This window comes from Chelonoidis abingdonii, chromosome 1, assembly GCF_003597395.2.
Source record: "Chelonoidis abingdonii isolate Lonesome George chromosome 1, CheloAbing_2.0, whole genome shotgun sequence".
Lineage (NCBI taxonomy): Eukaryota > Metazoa > Chordata > Testudines > Testudinidae > Chelonoidis > Chelonoidis abingdonii.
Window position 1 is genome coordinate 234,413,096 of NC_133769.1, and position 12,394 is coordinate 234,425,489.

The window sequence follows — 12,394 nt, forward strand, 5'->3', positions numbered from 1 at the left end:
GGGGTGGGAGTTTAGGCTTGGGAGAAGGGGTCGGGTGGGGGCAGGGCCTGGGGCAGAGCAGGGAGTTGAGCACCCCCGGTACTCAGACTAAGCCAGCACCTGTAGTAGGCACTACTTTGATACTGCAGTGACTGGTGCTCTATTGGTCCTCAAGAGCTGCTGCAGAACCTAAGAGGCCCACCTTAGGGAGTCAGTGCCTAAAATTCAAATATATTTTCTCTTTTCTGTGTAACTAAGACTCAGGAGGTCAGCTGAGAGCTCATTGTGGGCACCAAGCTGTGCAGTTGCCCTCTGTATTTGGGAGAAGGCATATTCAAACTCTGTACATGGGAGAAGGTTGGTTTATGACAAATAGAGATTATGTAATTATTCTTTGAAAAAAGTTAAGCCTTAAAAGACATCTCCTCCTTAATACTGTGGGTTGTGTCTGGTTGTTCCTCGAAGGAGGGAGCAGGGAGAAGGACCGCCCATCTCACTGAACTCTTGAGCAGCAGCAGATCACAACTTCAGTTCCTGTGTTTGGTACGGCACAGGGACCATTCCCTCCTTATGATTGGTGGGACACAAGACACTTCCAAAAAGGTAAGACATGGCCCTCCCACTCTATACAGCACAGTCTTCTGGGGTTGGGAGTGTGCCCCAGAGCTCCTGAAGCAACATAGCATATGTGTGCCTTGTGGCTCCGAGAAGGCAACTTTCCTCTTTGGAGTTCCTCTTGGGTCAGTGCAGTTGAATGCACTGTTTCAAAGGCTTAGACAGGGACTAGTACCCTTATTGATAGGAGGGCGTACTAACACCAACTCTCTTGTTAACCACAGATGACAGTTTCTATCCATAAACCTACCTAGTCTGGCCAAAGCACTTGTTGTTGCAGGTGCGATCGATAGTATAACTGAGGCCAGCACATTATTACTCAGAGCCAGGAGGGCGGAGCCATCCAGGCTACGAGGATAGTTGAGGCCAATTGTGACCTTCCTCACCTACATCTCTCAACTGAAGTTGTACACAGTATATAGCTTATAATACCCTGTTTTCCAGGAAGGCGAGGTGTGCGTGGGCCCATCGTGTTGTTATTGTGCAGAGAGGAGTGCTGCCAAATACTATTGAGCTTCGCGTCGGTTATTGAGCATTTTATCTTAGATTCTGCTCTACGTCATGAAGTTGTAGATACACATCCAAACACAAGATTTTTTTTTCTGATTACTGTAACAGCGTTCTAATTGAGAGAGTGTGAAGCTGTGAGAGAGTGTGTCACATTGCTCAGTCATGTTACGTGCAGTGAGCGTGCCGTGGTTAATGCTCCAGCCTGGATAGTACCCCCGGCAAATGAGAAAATTGGTGTGTTGACTTTAGCACCCACATGGAAGCCAGCTGCCCGCCATTGAGCCTCCCTCCGCCCAAATAATCAGCGATTTCCATTGAATGCAGAGAATGGTGCTGGCGAGAGAAGAGAGAGAAGAGACTGACAAGTTCGTAAGCTTGGAAAGGAAGGTGGCCAGAACACTGAGATGGGAATTAGGTAAGGGAGTGTGGAAAGGAGTGGGTTTCGGTCTTTCATACCTGTCGGTCGGGCTAGGGCCTGTGGCCCCACCCAGAGCATGGAGTTGAGCACCCCTTCCGGATACTCATGACGAAGCCAGCACCGTAGTAGGTCACTTACTTTATACATGCAGACTGGTGCTCATTGGTCCTCAAGAGCTGCCTGCAAACCTAAGATGCCAACTTAGGGTTGTCAGTGCCTAAAATTCTCAACAATATATCTTTCTCTTTTCTGTGTGAACTAAGTACTCAGTGAGTCAGCTAGAGCTCTATTGTGGACCAAGCTGTTTATTTATGTTGCAGTTGCCCTCTGTTATTGGGAGCAGAGGCATATTCAACTCTGACCTACATGGAGGTTGAAGGTTGGTTTTATGACAAATAGAGATTATGTAATCATCTTTGAAAAAAAAATTCAAGCCTCTTATAAAAGACATTCTCCTCCTTATACTGTGGCGTGGTCTTTTCCTCGAAGGACGGGTGCACGTGGAGCAAGGACCGCCCATCTCCATTCTGACACTCATTGAGCCAGCAGCAGATCTTCACAACTTCCAGTTCCGTGTGTTTGGTACGGCACAGGACTCATTCCCTCCTATATGGGTGGGACACAAGACACTTCTCTAAAAGTGGTATTTAACACTGGCCCTCCCCACTCATTAAGCACCACTCTTCTGGAGAGTGGCGAGTTATGCCCTACTTAGCTCCCTGAAGCAAACTTCATAGCAGTAGCAATTGTGTGCCCTTGTGGCTTCCAGAAGGAAGGCAAATTGCCTCTTGATCGCTCCTCTTGAGTTACCAGTGCAGTGAATGCGACTGTACCAAAACTGCATACAGGGACTAAGTACTATAAATGACATCCTATAATCCGTAGAGATTGGGCGAGGCCACCCAGGGCATAGGGTTTGAATACTTTATCCAATGTAACCCCTATGGCATTACCTTGGTTCCTGGGTCTTATGCAAGTAACTCAGGAGGACATAAATAAGTGTGCTGACCTCGGAATGATAGGGCTCAGGGCAGACTCCAGAAGTGCTGTAGGCAAACCAAGATGGGTGAAGATGAGAGAGACACTATTTTGTAGTGAGCCCCTGATGGTTCAGGGGAACGTTTCTAACTGTGCCTGGCATGGCCATCTAACAACACCCTCATCAGAGGAGCAGCTTTCGAAGGTATCAAAGTATCAAAAGATGCGTGTTGTCTAGTATCCATCAATAAAAATCAGACAGTGAGTTCCATGTCATCGCGGCACCCTTAGAGAACCTAACAGATTTTTAAGACTGCATCTGAAAGAAGTAGTTTTGTTACCCATTAATAGCTTATGCCCAAATAAATTCTGTTAGTCTTTAGGTGCACCCAGACTTCTGCGTTGTTTATTTGAACGATCATATGACAAAAGACTCATGGCCACCCGCCACCAGTTGGCCCAGTCAGTTGACCAGGCTCATAGGTCTTGTCTGCTGGGGCTATTAAAATTGTCCACTGTATCATTCGTTCGGCTCTGGGCTGGAGCCCGGCTCTGAGACCACAAGGGTAGGTGTACAGAGCCCAGGCTCATGCCCAGAGCCTGAAATGCCTACAACAGCATATTTTTACTCGCTGCCCCTATTGAGTCAGCTGACCTGTCTCTGAGACTTGGTTACCATGGTTTTCCATTGAGAGGAGAAGCTGGAACGGCTTAGAGTTCCAAACGATGGACAGAAAGAATGAACCCACGGACAAGTAGTAGAACCTAGACTCACTTAAAGATAAGTTCTTCAGTAAAAATGCCCATCCTTGAATCAGTATTGAGATGGGTGGAAGCCACCTCTGAAGAGAGGGTCGGATACCAGCCACTGAAAAAGGGTAGGACTGCTATTCTAGAGCGCTGGAAGTCCCAGCCTGCATGCAGCCGTTCCATGAGAACGGCTTCGGGTAACCAGACAGCAATTCCCTCTATCTAAATCTGTATTATACGAGTTTCAGCCACTATTAACTGGAGATACCTTAGGTAAACAAAACTCACATACTGCAGAAGGCAAAAAGGCTCTACGACGTACCCATTACTTGGTGGTAATTTAAGTAAGCTCACAGCCAGCATATCTGTACAGAACATGACAATATGTCAGAGGAGTAAATCTAAGAACATGAGAAACAGAAGGAAACAAAGGCAACAGGGATTTTGGAGGATCTTTGATACATCCCACACTGGCGCTTCCCATGCCGCCAAGATGCAATTTCAGCCTTAACAAACCGTCTACCAGGTAGTACAGACTTGGACAGCAGTATTTTGCAAAGACCTTTGAATTGCAACACAAAGTCTCTCACAAAAGAACTATGATTAGACAGGTCTTATCTTTAATTTAGGCCATGTGGAACGCAGGCAGTGAGCATGTTTTAAGTCTTTGAAGTTTATGGAAGACAGTTCGCCAAACCCCTATGACAAGTAAGGGATTTGGTTGTGTTGATGGCATACCTTTATACCACAAGACAAGCCGTTCCTATGCCTTGAGTAGTACTTGGTTTCTACCATGACGTGAATTCAAACACGACATGTGGAATGTCTTTATAAGAGATGGCCATCATTTGGCTTTGACTTGAACAAAAACACTTCTCGATCTCTGAATCCCAAAAACATGAATATCAGATAAAGAACTCTATTCACACGCTGTCCATCATGCCTCAGTGCTGATACCCAGACTCATGAGGAATGTAATTTCATGGACAGATCTGGAATACAGAGTACTCCTCTGTGACTGTATGACTGCGTACTATTTTAGATTTCACTGTAAGTTGCCCAGCTTCTCTTTGCTTGTTATTCGCGCCCCCCCCCCCCGCCCGACACCCCCATACCTAAAAAAGAAAATCATACATAGAAATTTGAACCACTGTAGAGATAATAGAGCAGACCTTCACCCCAAACTGTGTCACTATCCTCTCATCATATACATCCCTCACCACCATGCCAGTAACAAAAGTAACTTCTGTGTTAACAAGAAGCAAATTCAATATTCTTCCTTAGCACCCCATCCTTAAGCATCAGGCAAACATAGGCACATATGCAATAGCCTCACTCATTGAAGGCACCCAGACAGACGGACAAGTTGGCAGCATGTCTTGTCTCACAGACTAGGCGGCCACTGGGACTGCTGGTCCTAGAGAGGTATCGAATGTCTGCACAGTCTGAGGAGGATGGCTGGAGATGATATGCTCATGGGAAGGGAGGTCGTAAGGGCTTGGTGGAAGGATGCTCCCACCTGTGACCGTCCGTCACTCCTCTTCTCCCCCCCCTCGGCTCGTAGGGTGAGTGAACCGCGGCCAGTGCGCTCTCTTGCTGCCTCCTATAATACACTTTGAACCAGTATCCTTTCCTTGTCCCCCATAACATCCATTCTTCTCGCCCCGCCCCGCTATCCTAAACCGTTAGCAGGCATCCCCCTCCTCTTCTCCCTTCCTCTCCAGACATCCCTCTTCTCATCCTTGCCCCTCCCCTCGCATTCAGGGTCGTGGGCCCCGGTCAGAGTGAGGTGTGTGAAGGTGCGACGGGATTTGCTCTTTATCCCATTTCGAATGGTGGAGTGAGCGAAGGGCAGGCTTGTTAGCGTCTTTTCCCTCACAACTAATGTCTTCTTCATAATCCTACCAACCTCATCTCTCCTGCAGTCAGATGATTGTTCTCTTTCTGACCTGGGATCAGAACTATAAAAGAGGAAGTGCACCCCCCATGGATGGTATGCTATATTTCAGGTCTAACCCCGCCTGGTAAAATTAGATAATTCTAAATATTACTAATACGCCCCTCATTGTAACTCACCCCCCCTAATCATCGCTCTCACGGAATATGAGATATCTGACAAGGGTCTGTGATTTATTGGATTCTTTTGTGGAATATGGGGGAAAAGAACATCAGTATAAATAAATTTTTTGCTAATCAGTGGTATCTTGTCATCTGCAAGCTATTGAGGGCTTAGGTCAATTTCACTCCCACCTAGATGTGGACCTAATCTGGCAGCAGCGAGCAGAGGGTAATGATAGAGTGTTTCAACACAGAGCTGGCCGGATTGGTGATGGTGACGCTCAGAGGGTAACTCCGTGATATGATGAAAAAAAAAACTTAAATCATAGTACTCGATTATAGATATTTGCTATACCTCCTTTTTTGTTCTGTTGCGCCTCCCGACCGCGCTTACCATCTCCCTCCACCCCTGCTCTTTTCAGGTGCTGCTGTATCATCGGGTACTTCGGTACATATTAAGTCACTTTCAGAAGATATTCAAGAATAGTGACCCCTTCTTAGAGTCCCCAATCTTTTGGCCGGCTTATCCTATACTACGGCTCATGTCTATTTACCCTCCCCTCTTTTCTCTCCCCACCCTACTCCCCCTCATCCCCCTTGTCCCTCCCGCTTTCTCTCTATCGTGCCCCTGATTTGAATATTTCGACACTTGAATCTCAAGTATACAACTCTATACGGCAAGCTTGGTAATAAAAGTGTAAAAAACTACAAAGAAGATACATGGTGATAACCTAAGCTAATAAAATAAAAATAAAGAACATAAGCAACCCCAGAATATTTCGGGGAGACAAACTCGGACTACTAATATCAAAAAATCAGGACATACTGTGCTTCGCCACCCTTAGTCAACTGTGGAAAGATTACTCCCCCCGTGGATAAAGCTGTCTCCGCGGCAGCCCCGACATTAGCGCTCCTCCCTTTTGTGCCAGCGAATACCATCTCATCTGGGCTGCACAGCAGCAAACTGCACAGAGGTACATAGCGGTTTAATGACTGCTGTTAATGAGTGGCTCCATGGATATAACCAAAAGCGGCGCCACACTTGTCGTCTCTGATGATGCAGATGCCTAGTGCTTTAACTTTCGAACCACTGAATCGTCCGTAAGTGCCCGTGGTGGTGTCTAATTGGCCTTGGATTGGATCATCCGGAGTGTCTCTGAACTGTTGCCATACTCTGCACCAAGAGGAGATTTGGTCCTGCAGTCCAAACCGATTTCCCCTCTACCTGATAGGCGTGACCACAGGTGTTGGTGTTGGAGCAAGCAGTGAAAGCTAAGCTGTCCTCCCATGAGAGTCAGCAAACACGTCGCCAAAATGTGCTGTTTGCTAAACAATCCGATATTCCAACTCAACGGTGGTGGGTAAATAGAAAAACAATAGCCGAGCTCATAAAACAGGACCAGAATGTCCGTGTGGAACACCATCAATAGTACCAGGGTGGGTGCGGCAGCCGCGGCAGGGGCACCACGACTCCCGAGTGGCCTAGTAGCCTGATAAGACCTACCAATCAAGACTAAGTTAGGCGCAGCGCCGTACAGTGATATAAACATCAGGGAGGTGTGTCCGTGGTTCAGAACTATAGTGTGCAGGGCCATATAAGAAGGACAAAATAGATACAGTTACACTAGCGAGGCTGCACAGAAGTGAAGAGAGGGTCAGCTTTGCACCCATGCTTACCTGAACAGCAACAATTAACTACACTGAGGGGAAAAAAAGATACCGCATACATGAACTCACGGGAGACCTGCTAGGCTCAAACTGTGCAGGCGACCACTAGATTTGCTGGGACGCATAACCCAGTCACTGGTCCCTAAAATTTGTATCTCATGGGTTGGACAAGGACTTGGCACTGGTCCTGCGTAGAGGCTGGGACCCTCCATCTAAGACTCTAGTGAATAGATGGCTATGCGTGCTGAAACATATTCTTTGGAAGGACCTATAAAATTAGTTTAAGTTATCTTCGGAGTCCATGTGCTATGAACAGTTCAACTCTATTATGTATAGGTGTGTTGGCTGGGTCTTGTTTGTAACCTCTCGGGGCGGAGGGTGGGGTGGGGGGAAAATATATTATTTGCATCATTCTGTCATATCAGAATTTTTTCTATAGTGCTGCTTCTTTAGTGCTAGTCCATCAGCATTACAATGTGCTTAATTAAGTTAAACTGGTTTTAATAACGTGAATGTGGCAAGTTTTCCAATACTGTAAGCTTATGTTTGTGTTGCTAAGAGCAGATCAGGCACAGGGGCACCAGTTTAATAATCTCGCCTAGGGCACCATAAATCCTAAGGCCGGCCCTGTCCTTAGGCATTCCAGCCCTTGACTCATCACTCAGACACTGGACTTTATGATGAGTAGTTACTGAAAACTAATTTAATCAGATATAGGGTCCTTCTAATCCCAAGGGATCAGCCATTTAGCCAGGTCAATATATAACTCAGATTTTACCCAAGAAAAAGATGCCAATCTTTTAATAACAAAAAATTAAAGGTTTAATAACATAAAAAAAGAAGAGAGTTATAAATGTTTAAAATATCATATAAAGACTTTGCAATCACTTATATGTATATCAGGTTTGTAGCAGTGATGGAATAAACTGCTAGCTTGCACAAGTCTCTCTGGACTTATCCAAACAGATTGGGAGTCATCAGTCCTTTTTCAGAGCTTCCTTGATAGAAATCTAGTCCAGAGAAATGAAGCGGGAAATGAAGACAAAATGGAAATGTCCTAGGTGCGTTTTTTACATCCTCTGCCATCTGAATAGAAATTTAATGTCCCAAACAAAGTCCACAGCCCCTGTTTGTGAAAAGTTACTGGCCCAAGATGGAGTCCAGGGTCACATGAACATATCACATGTCCTTACATAGTTTGCTGAATCACAGGGCGTGACCATGGGCCCCTCAGAGTTTGAGGCGTCCACCGGAAGACCTACTGGATGGGGTGAGTTTCTTCTATGGCCCATTATTAGAGTGAAGTGTCTTTAATAGGCCATCAACACATAGCTGTCTAGCCTTGATGTAAATCCTATCTGGTGGTTGTTACCCAGGAATACAACACATGTATAAGATACACATACATAATCAATATTCGTAACTTTAGATACAGAGATGATACATGGATTTAACCAGGATAATCATATTTGATAGACTGTGATTTTCCCAGGACTCCCCAGCTTCTACCTCCCCGACCCTTTAAATAGCACCCAGAGACCTGTTGCTGGAGCCCTGGGGTACCGGCGGCAGGTCTCCGGTGGCTATTTAAAGGGCCCAGGGCAGTAGAGGCAGCGGGAGCCCCGGCCCTTTAAATAACCCCCAGACCCCGCTGCCACTACCCCAGGGCTCCAGCAGTGGGGCTTTGGCGGCAATTTAAAGGGTCTGGGGCTCCAGCTGTTGCTAAGAGCTCCAGACCCTTTAATTGCTGCATGGGGAAGCCGGGCTGCCCCGGTACGGTGCACCAGCTCTTGATAGTATGCCGTACCAGGGCGTACAGGCTTGCTTTCTTTCACCTCTGCATATAGCATACATACACCATGCTGGATTCCTATCCCATTACTTCATAAAGTGGAAACTAAATAAAATAGGATGGAGCACGTTGACATAACTGAGAAAAATCTCGGACAACAGCATGATGTGCCCTAAGGGTACCAGTTATAAAGAAAAATGGAAAAATATTAATCTGTGTGGATCTTCAAAGACTTAATGAAGCAGTTATGGGAGAAAAATATATCCTCCCAACACTGGGATGACTTTCTCCCCAAAGTGAAAGGAATTACAGTATTCTGCAAAGTGAGTGCCTCGAGTGGATTCTGGCAAATTCTTTTAGCCAAAGGAAGTGCTAAACTGACTACACATATCACACATTTTGGGAGATTTTGCTTTCAAAAGGTGACCTTTCAAAACTACCAGTGGAATTGAAATTTTCTAAAGAATGATGGCAGAACTGTTAAACACAATGGAGTTATAGTTTTCATGGACAATGTTCTGATATATGCATCTTTGATGGAAGAACACAAAAAACCCTCAACGAATTCCTAAGCCTAATCAGTCAGTCTAGACTAAAGCTAAACAAGGAAAAATGCATTTTCTGTCTACCCAAAATCAAGTTTTTTGGACAGACAATAAACAAAGATGGAATCAGTCCTAGCCCTGAGAAAGTAAAAGCAATTTGAGAATTGAATGCATAATTTAATATACCAGAACTGAGATGTATACTAGAGATAGTAAATTATTTTGGTCGATACCTACAAGCCCTTTCTACAATGAAAAAAAACATTCACATGAATTGTGAAGATGCATTTGACTTTGGGGCCAAATCAAGAAACTGCCTTCTAAAAGGTAAAAGAAATGAGCTCAACGGCTCCAGTTTTCAAGTACTATGGTGTGCACAATCTCACACCACAAGCTACAGCCTATGTGGTATGTTGTTGCAACAATATGGGTCTGAGTGGAAGCCAGTTGCAGTTTGTTCTCACACACTTACAGAACCTGAAAAATGATATGCACAAATTGAAAAGGTGTGCCTGGCAAGTGTATGGGCATATGAGAACTTTTATAGATATCTGTGTGGACTGGATTTATTTACACTAATAATGGACCATAAATTGCTTGTAACCCTCATCAACGGAAAAGACCTGGATCAAGCACCACTGAGATGCCAACATCTATTGCTAAGGTTAATGTGATTTAACCCAATTGCTAAACATGTTCCTGGGGAAAATCTGGTAGTAGCAGACCCTCTGTCAAGCAGCCCTGCATTTGTGCTCAACTATCCATGAGCGCAAAGATGACGTAAAGGCCGGGAATCGAACTGAACTCGAACCTGAACCCGGAAAACAGTTCAGATAGGTTTTTTGAGTGAACCGGAACTGAAACTGAACTGAAAATTTCCCAGTCACATTGAACCTAAGCTGAAACCAACACTCCCCCCAAAACACCCAAAAAACCTGGTATCTGGTTCAAAATAACAGGGTTCAATAATCAGGTCCCGAGGAAGGGTCTTTTGGGGGTGCTGAGGAAGGGTCTCTCTCTGCTCGAAACCTAGAGAGAGCGGGGCAGAGACTATACTTCTCAGGATGCTATTGGAGGAGATGCAAAGAGAGGGAGGAGGGGGAAAGAGGGGTTCTGGGATCGATAGTCCTTCTGTCTGTTATGTCCAGGTAGAGGTCTGCCCATGGAAGGGAATTAAAACTCCCAGAACACCTCCCTCCCCTCTCCATCTCCTCCCTCTCCCCACGTTCTGCTGAGGGCTTGTTCCTGCTACGTAAGTCAGTGTATAAAGGGCATTTTCTGTGGTGAAATACATGTTGTCACCTCAGTGGTCAAATATGACTGACAGAGTTCTGGAAGATATTGTACTAGTATGTGCAAATAACTTGTTTAAAATATATTTTTTCTACAGTGAAAAATGTATTTTTTTTTTTTAGTAGAAGTTATACTGCAAGCATAAGAGTGTGTAACATTAGTCCTCAGGATATGTATCTGAACCACTTCAAACAGATTCAAAGTGATTGAACTGGTTACCAAACCATCATTCTAAGTTAGTGTCTAAATCAGAGAGTTAGGAAATATTGATGAACCCAAACCAGACCCGAACCAAACCTTTTAATAGTTCTAGTCCCTGCATAAATGTGTACATGGATGCTGTGGATACATACAGACCTGTGTCAGGAAAGACTACTCCATCTACAAAAAGTAATCTCGACAGACACGTAACTTCAGGAAGCTCTAAGTTACATTTGGGGTGGCTGGCCCATGTATCCAAAGGACACTATTGAAGTGACAAGAAACTACTTTTCAGTGAACAATTCAGTGAGACAAATGGACAATTAACTGAGTCAAATGATTGAATGTTTTTAATGGCATCATAATTGCAAACAAAATGAGAGGAAAAAATCCTAAACCTCATCCATGAAGGTTCAAGAATTAACTAAATGCCATGAATGAGCCAGTCAGTCAGTGTGGTGGCCAGGCATCAGCAAGGACATAAAGACCAAAATATCTGCACATGAACACTGCAGAACTAATAGACCAACACAACACAAGGAACCTTTACTAACAACACATCTACCAGACAGACCTTGGCAGAGACTAGCTGTAGATTTATGCGAATTCAGAGGACATCATTACCTGATCATCATGGACTGTTTTTCCTGGAATACTGAAATAATGTTAGTGTTATTGAGAAACTGAAGTGCGCTTTTGTTCACTTTCGTATTCTAGAACAACTAGTGATGGACAATGGACTGCAATTCACTGCAGCAGAATTTAAATAATTCCTAACAAAATATCATTTTGATCATATTACTAGCAGCCCACATTACCCACAAGTGAATGGAGAGGCTGAGAGAGCTGTACAGACAGCCAAGAAAATCCTACAGCAGGAAGATCCATTAATTGCTCTTACGTGTTACAGATCAACACCAACAGCAGCTATTGGATATAGTCCAGCCCAACCCCTGATACAAAGACAACACAGGACTACTGTTTCAACTTTGGAAAAGAACCTATTTTCAAAGTGGCCAGACCTGAAGAGAGCAGCAAAATCAGATAAAAAATGTTATAAGAGCTTATGAACCCTTTTTCAAGGACATCACCCAGTAAGAGAAGTGCCAGGTCTAAAAACTGGTGATCATGTTCATGTCAAATTCGATGGAGAGAAAGAGTAGACAACTCCAGCTGTCATGAAGAAAAAGAAGTCAGCAACTAGATTATATGTGATCAAGACTGATAGTGAAGAGTTCAACAGAAACTGTCAACATCTACAGTTTGTTCCTATGAAAGAACAATCCACAGAACAAACTCTACAGATGGCAGGTGCTGAACAAGAACCAGGAAACCTCAGGGATTCCAAACTGGCCTTGGTCAGTTGTTGCAACTAATGGACAGCCAGATGACCAAGTTGTTACGCATTCGGATCATGTAATTAGATAACCAGTATGATTCAGAGACTTAACAGACTGATACATACTGTGATACAGCATGGCCAGAAGGCAGCATAAGAGTGTTAGCAGGGGGCCTTATTCCCTGCCAAGGGAGGAAGGTTTGCTTTAGATTAACTAGAACAGCTGTGGCCAATTAGAGCACCTGACT

General features: G+C 44.6%; 2 long non-coding RNA genes across 3 annotated transcripts in view; one reads left to right on the plus strand and one right to left on the minus strand.

The window, feature by feature from the left end:
- LOC142045897 (uncharacterized) overlaps positions 1–12,394 on the plus strand; it is a 75,059-nt gene that overhangs the window by 15,482 nt on the left and 47,183 nt on the right. The gene's annotated exons all lie outside the window — the stretch shown is intronic.
- The window catches only part of LOC142045896 (uncharacterized), a 10,083-nt gene continuing 8,645 nt past the window's right edge, over positions 10,957–12,394 (minus strand). Inside the window, exon 3 of the long non-coding RNA XR_012654802.1 lies at positions 10,957–12,261. This is a non-coding gene — a long non-coding RNA (uncharacterized LOC142045896). The remainder of the gene's footprint in view (positions 12,262–12,394) is intronic.